General features: G+C 46.2%; 1 long non-coding RNA gene across 2 annotated transcripts; it reads left to right on the forward strand.

Moving 5' to 3' along the window:
* Nucleotides 1–4,273: 4,273 nt before the first annotated feature.
* Nucleotides 4,274–7,013, forward strand: LOC120836554. Of its 2 annotated transcripts, XR_006078065.1 has the most exons (3): nucleotides 4,274–4,288; nucleotides 4,634–4,793; nucleotides 6,892–7,013. It is a non-coding gene; the product is annotated as an uncharacterized LOC120836554 (long non-coding RNA). The 2 variants fall into 2 exon arrangements; XR_005714686.3 differs by lacking the exon at nucleotides 4,274–4,288 and having other exon boundaries at nucleotides 4,430–4,793.
* The last annotated feature ends 383 nt before the right edge of the window (nucleotides 7,014–7,396 follow it).

Here is a 7,396-nt window from a genome sequence, read left to right on the forward strand (position 1 = left end):
GTACCGAATTTTACCAAGATTGTGGAAGCATAGAAATAAATGACAGAAACTGGGGCCTTCCCAAGTTTCACTACCGGGAATGAACTTTTCTCTATTACAAAGGGACGTTTTACAACAGCAACATTAGCACACACAGTGAAATTATAAGAGCGGAGCCTGTCCATTAAGCACTTTCGAATTCTTACCTGAGCTGTTCCTTGAGGGAGTCGTTCTCGAGGGTCAGACTCGAGACCTGCTCTAGCTGCACTTGCAGCTCCGTGTTGTCCCTCAGGAGCACCTCCACCTGAAGTCAGAGGGGAGACAAGACTTGTAAGGCAGCACGCATAAAATTGATGTGGGAGTCTAGTTGCAATGGGCAAACAGCCACAGACAAGCAAGGTGTTCAAGGTCGAGTACCGAAAGATGAGCCCTTCAATCTTCCGGAAAAGACGCATCTATCGGGTCAAGGAAAGAGGCGTTACTCAATTAAGAATTAAAACCTTGAGACAACGAAACAAAAAAGGGCCCTTTTTGTTCTCTTGTCTCAGGTTTTAATTCTTAAAACCCTTTTAAAGAAAAGAATTAACCAAAATGTCTCAGATAAGCCCTTTGTTTTTGTTAAAACTTTTTAACCAAAAGGTTTTAATTAACCAAAAGGCCTCAGATGAGCCTTTTTTGTTTCCTTGTCTAAAGGTTTTAATTCATAATTATGATTGTTCACCAGCTGACCTGCGTTTTGACTATTATTTCAGCTTTTCCCAAGTTTGAGCAATGGCTAAAGGTTAAATCTCCAGTGAAAATGCTGTCATTCCGCATTCTGCATTTAGGCAAATTTGGAGCTTTAGCCTTCACGGGAACAAAACAAAAAGAAAATCGCCCGAAATAAGAAAGACGAAGAGTCGACAGCGAAAGAAGCATAACTAAAAGTCGCGCAACAAATTAAATGTTGCCACGCTAGGTGAATATTGTTTTAACAACGAGCCTGCTTCATCCAGTTGGCATCATTCCCGATTTGAACGGATCGAATATTGAAGAATAGAATGCACTAATAGAATCCCGAAATGCTCAGAACCTCAATAAGATATGAAAGTTTAAGCACATGCTTCAGCAAACTGGAGTCAACTCCCGACTCAACTGTGTATCAGAATCACCACCTATACTGCGTTCACTCTTAAGCTCAGACCGCAGCTAAGCCACAAGTGTGAACTAGCCAATGCCCCTTGCTTTGAGGCATGTTTTTGTAGAGCGAACGCTCATCCTGCGGAAAAACGTTTCCAAGACGATCTTGTGCTCTCACACTTGTGGCCTTGACTGCAGTCTCAGCTCAAGAGTAAACAAAGTACAGTATGTGCATCATTGTTCATAAGGTCCGTAGGCTTCCGCACTCTTTATCTTATCGATACAGGGGTAGGTTTTCTGCACCAATAATCAATGGAAATGGGAGTTCTCCAAGATATAAAAGCTAAAGTACCCACGAAAGAGTACAGCATAACAGAAAGTCACCAATATGCTACCAACCTGCAGTCCTTTTTCCTTGTGAAGGATCTGCAGCTCGTGCTTGCCCTCGGCCAGAGAGCTTACCAGCTCCGTCAGGTCCTTGATCCTCCCCTGTAGGTCCCACGGCTTGCGTTTGCCCGCTACAGACGGTGCCGGGGCGGCAGAGCTGCCGGAGCCTTCTATCTTAGGAGCCGAGGGGGCCACGGATATCCCTCTGTGCTTGGTAGCCAAGGAAACGACGTTGGAGCTTGAAGCACCGGCCTTGAGGGCTGCATAAGCAACAAGGGCTGCTGGTTAACGTCTTGCAGCTGAAGAACTGTTTACGCTTTTCTGCATTTTACCAATTAATAAAAATATGGGTTTACGACGTTCTGGTATGAAAATGTGAGCTCGTGCTCAAGTGAGCACGGGCACTCCCTCTTTCAAAGAAGCTAGATCCTGCCGACTCTACTGAGCTTCGGTGACCTAGATCGATCAACCCCCTCCCCCCCCCCCCCCCCCCCCCCCCAACTTTAAATGTCCCTTTTGTACCCAATGCTGCTCACATTTAACCCCCAAGTCCGCTCAAAGAAGCTTCGCTCTTCTTTCTATTAAATGCAGCTGTTTTACCCTGGGGATCCTCATACTGTTTTCTACTAGACGGCACCAGTTATTTCTATTTCGAGCATGGTGGATTACAAGAGGCACTGGCACTATGGTGCCGGAAACGCGTCTCCAACTGGTGTTTACCGCGTCCAAAAAAGTGTTATCTTGATTTCCGCCTGATGACGTCATAGAAGTGTCATGCTGTCTCCAACCGCGATTCTGGCGGTGTCACAGCAGCGGGGGTGGATGTGGCAGACGCCTGTCGGTGTAGGTCGCTTTCCAGCTTGACAGTCCACAGAAGCTTCGGCTACCACTAGTTGGCACGCCGCAATGGCAGCAAAACTCGCAATTGCTTGAGCTTTTTGCCGGAACTTCTGCTGCCAGCTGGCAGCCACGAGGATCGGGACATCAGACAGCATGACGGTCGTGCTTTTCTGACATTTGTTGCTACTTCGAGACCAATTTCGATGCATAGGTGGAGTAGGACGCTATAACACCAGTCGGAGACTTGTTCAGGACACCGCACTGTCACGAGGGTGTGGCTCTTGTCTGGCAAAGTTTCAAGCACAGAATGAGACGATTTATCCTAGATTACAGGTGTTACGGTTGGTTCAGCATTTCTGGCAGATTCAGGTTCTAATAGTGGTCATGATTAGGTATGTACTAGCATAAAAGATAACTGACCATCTTTCGTTTGAAGATGAAGCTAAATTCTTTGCAAGCGGAACAATTTGCTACATGAAAATGTCTGTTCTAGATACCCTTACGCACACGCACCATTTCTCCTGTTTACACAGAGTAGCTTCTTATCTTTCTGATGTTGGACATTCAGACATATCATCCTCCAATGCCAATGGTACCCTATTGCCGTCAACATGCCAGCTCAGAGAAAAACAGACATGCCATTGCATTAAAATGCGAGCTGCGATTACCCCTGGACCTACTGCTCGGGAGAGTGCCTAAAGAATGCAAGGGCACCCTTGATATCTGCAAACGAGACTCGCCACACGTCAAACCGATCAGAAACGGCTTGGAATCTACAAAATACCTCAGGTGCAAGCGCGTCTTAGCCCTACACTTACAGCAGTAAAGATGCGCACTGACCATTCCTGGGTGACGCCAGTTTCAGTGGGGCTCTGCTGACCGGGCAGGCGGATCTCGATCGCCGGTGGAGCTTCTTGGCGACCATTACTTGTTTTGCCTCAGTGGCGGCTGAGGTGGCAGCAACCGCCCCCTGTCGCTTTAGCTGAAGGTCAGGTGGCATTGCCTAAATAGGGAAATACGTTTTATATATTCTAACTTTCAGGCCATCACTGAGCTACAGGTGAGAATGCTGCCGTTGTCTGTTACAGGTTGAAAACAGCACGACAAGCCCTTACTAAAAAGTTTGCTCCGTGCAATGATTGGTGGTATTCTCCTACCCAGCAACAACTCTGCTTAAGAGGAATGGGTTGAGGGCTTTATGGAAGAAGCTTGCCCTAAATTATTCCGTACTTTGAGAGATTGTAGAGTGGTTGATGAAGATAAAACTACCAATTGGTCTGTTGTGGCCACTGGCAGCACTATGACACTCTGTCATTTTCAGCTTGAGCGTCATGCACCACCCTGACGGTACTTGTATAGCTACCATATAGAATTTCATCCAGCACTTTAATGACGCCCGATATTGAACGGCCAGAATTCCTTTGACAGCAGTTTCCTTCAACTGTGCCTTCACTGTTCGCTCTTCCAATGATTTTATTTTAATGTCGAAATTTTGTTGCAATCGAACAAGAATGAAAAAAGACGTTCAAAACCTCCTGTAATGCCGAATTAGAGCGTAGCTTTTGAGGAAGAGGAGGAGGGAAGGGTACTGAGGGGAGAAGGTGGAATGTCCCCCACTACTAATATGGATGTGGATCAACGTGTGCTTAACGCAAGTCACAGCAAATGCACATCTTTGGTGAGAGCATCGCGTGTAAATTTGATGGGAATTTAGCAGGGCAATTTTTTCTCCTAACTTTAGCGGGGAATTTTTTCCTATAGATTTAGCGGGGAATTTTTCCGCTAGTGACGTCACTGATGACATCATCAGTGACGTCACGTGTGACGTCATCAGTGATGTCACCAGCGACGTTACGCGTCCCATAATGCACCGTGCGGTTACGCCGACACTGCTCAAGCCAGACACGGGCGCCTGAGAGCTGCGCTCTAAAACGATAAACTAGCGTTCCTTGAAGAAAGGAAGGTTTCTGGATTCTTCAGCACTCATTTTATGGAAACTATTTCGTGTTTCCTAAGAAACAGAACTTCAAAAAACTAAACATTCTTAAAAAAAAACAAAAAACGCTGGATGAGTGTTTTTTTTTTTTTTTTTGATAAACTAAAGTAAAATTGTATCGCCTCATATTTTTAGCTTTTAAAATTTTTTAGAGAATGTATGAGCACCTTTAGCACTTCCTTTAGTAATTTCTTTAGGCAGAAAAAAAACCCGTGAGCTGTCATTCTTTCGTGTGGTTAATAGTTATCCTTGCACACGAAGGATACCACAGTTGGGCAGTTTTGTTGACGCCAGGCGAATCTTTGTTTGCAGAAGGTGTCGTGCACGAACGAGGACGGCTGGTCTGTTGCCCTGGCCGAGTACATCCGCCACAGCGACCAGCCCATGCTGGAGTTGGGGGACAAGCTGCTCAGGAACTTCGAGGAGCAACTGCTGCCGTGCCAGTCGTTCGCAGAGTATTGCGATGTCATGGGTGGGTGTCTTGATCTTTTTGTGGACAGTCGCTTGTTCGGATGGATGCATGGTATTAGCTGCACCCGCTGTAATGGGTAGTAGTTTGTGCCACCTAGCCTGAAAGCTTTGCTTTCACAGTTGATAATTGTTTCTATAATTTGTTGAGGACACATTGGGATGGTGACACGCTGCAAAATGTAAAAATTTATCTTTGAAAATTTGTAGTTTCTTTGCAAGACTTTTTTGTGCGAAAAGATTTTCTTCATGGCCAAATTCTGAAGAGCAGCTCTTATGCGGAGGGCAAGTTCGTCTGCTTCTTGCGCAGGGGGTAGCGGTGACGTCAGAACGCCGAGCCCTGATTGGCTGATCGAGCCCCCCTATCTGAGCATCGTCTGCTCCTTTGCAACGTCGTCTGCTCGCAACGTCGTCTGCGTCTGCCTTACCTTTCCTGCGACTTTCGGAAGCGCAGAGGCCAGATTCACGAAACGATCTTACGCCAAAAATGGGCGTTCGACAAAACTTAAGAACAAATTCGTATTCACGAAACGAAATTTTCGTAAGTTTTGCGCAGGTTACGACGAAATCCTGCGACAGCTCCGAAGCTGTCTTACGCACTTCTTACGATCAAATCAACATGGCCGACACCGTCGCTGTCGCGACGACCCACGGACGTTTATTTTTCTAGGTGCGCTTCTCACGCGTCCCGACTTCAAGCAGCAAGGAAAAAGTAAAAAGTACTTGAAACAGATCACGACGAACAAGAACGCTGGATCCACAAACACCCGGGAAAAGCTCCAACGTCCATGATTCCACCGAACGCGACGAAGCGAGCTTTGCAGTTAGGCCTAGCAGGCACTCCGCGACTCGGCGACCGTCTGCCCACGACCGGCTGGCGTGCTGAATGGAATATGCCCGCGCGACCCTTGTGAACCCTCCCCGTATTATACTTTGATCGCTGACCTCAGTTTTAGATTAAGAGGTCAATTTCTTCCTCTTGTTATCTCCTTGTTTTCCGAGGCAACGGTGACTCTCGCCGGTGAAGAAGCGGTGAATCTCCGGCAGACGCAGGAAAGGTAAAGCAGCCATCGCTTTGACTAGCAGACGTAAAGCAGACGACGTTAACTGCGCCAACCCGCCGACGCCGTTAAAGAATGAGGGGTCTCGCCGCACAGGAAAGGAGGGAAAAAGTATTTGGGAGGGAACTTACGGACACTAACACGCTCACTCTCGGTTCTTAGCAAACAAACCTCGGCGCCTCGGGATACCTCGCCAGTGAGTGCTTTGACTTCCCTCCTTGATGCGCGTCTGCTAGTTGTTAGACAAAAACAACGTACCGCTCGAATTATTTCGTCTGCCCTCTGTGAAAGGCGAAGTCGAGCTCGCTCGTAAAGACCTGCACTTCCGAAAGTCGCAGGAAAGGTAAGACAGATGCAGACGACGTTGCGAGCAGACGACGTTGCAAAGGAGCAGACGACGCTCGGATAGGGGGTCGCGATCAGCCAATCAGGGCTCGGCGTTCTGACGTCACCGCTACTTCCTTTCTTATGCGCAGAAGACGAAAATGAGCCCACTTGCGAGGCGTATAGTAAAGGACAGTAAACTACAGACTACTTCGTAAACTACTATTGTTGTATACGTGGCAGCTTTTCGAGTGCAGCTCTTAGGCGCCCGTTCCCAGGTTTGTCGGCATCGGCGTAATTACGCTACATTCAGCGTTTAAGTCTTCAACTCAAATTCAATTCCCTACTAAATCTAGAGGGGAATTGAATTAGTGTTGAGGTCACAGGGCATAAATTTTTCAGCTAAATTTAGCGGGGAAACTGTGGGGGAGGAGGAGGAGGAGGAGGGGGGCATACTTTCCCCTCCTCCTCCTCAAGAGCTGCACTTTAATTTTGCGTTACAGAGATTTGTAAACGTCTAATTTTTTAATGGTTGTTTTAATTGTTTTTTAGACTGTATTGCAATTCTAAATCCTGTTAAAGGCAACTTTTTTCTTTATATACTAAAGTTATGATTACTCCGGTACGTGCTTTTAGTAGTGCAGAAAGTTTTGCAGTGTAGAACCTTTGTTTCTAAACGTTCCGTAAAATGTGACAAGTGTTTTCTCTCACTTTCAGGTCTGCTTTGTGAAATTTCGAACCCAGATGCCTTCCTGTCAGAGTCTCTTCAGCTAAGGGTTTAATCTTAATTTTAATATTGAAGGTTTATTTAATAAACACATTGTTTGAACTTTTCTTGACATCTGTGTGTGTGTGCCATTTCATTCTGCAAGCATGAAGTGTCCCGACATATTTGAGACTTTTTGTAGTGCTCTGTTTTTTTGTTTTTGTTTAGCGTGCCTTTAGTTTGTTTTTTGATTAGCACAATTGATTAGACACAATACTAACACAGAATTTTAAAGAGCTGGGATGCTGAAGGACAGCGAGCGTTACACATACCGCCTTGAAAAGCTGTCAGTTCTGACTCGAAATCAACCAGAATTCATGCCAATCCCTTTCGTTTTACATCCTACGCACAGATTGCTCGAATTCTTTGATCAACGGCGTCTGTCAGAGTGGTCGGGAACATAAAGTAGCATCGGCTGGAACTCAGAGTTTTACACATACCGGTCTTATTTACGTT

The sequence above is a fragment of the Ixodes scapularis genome, unplaced genomic scaffold (assembly GCF_016920785.2).
Source record: "Ixodes scapularis isolate PalLabHiFi unplaced genomic scaffold, ASM1692078v2 PGA_scaffold3__209_contigs__length_174095766, whole genome shotgun sequence".
NCBI lineage: Eukaryota > Metazoa > Arthropoda > Arachnida > Ixodida > Ixodidae > Ixodes > Ixodes scapularis.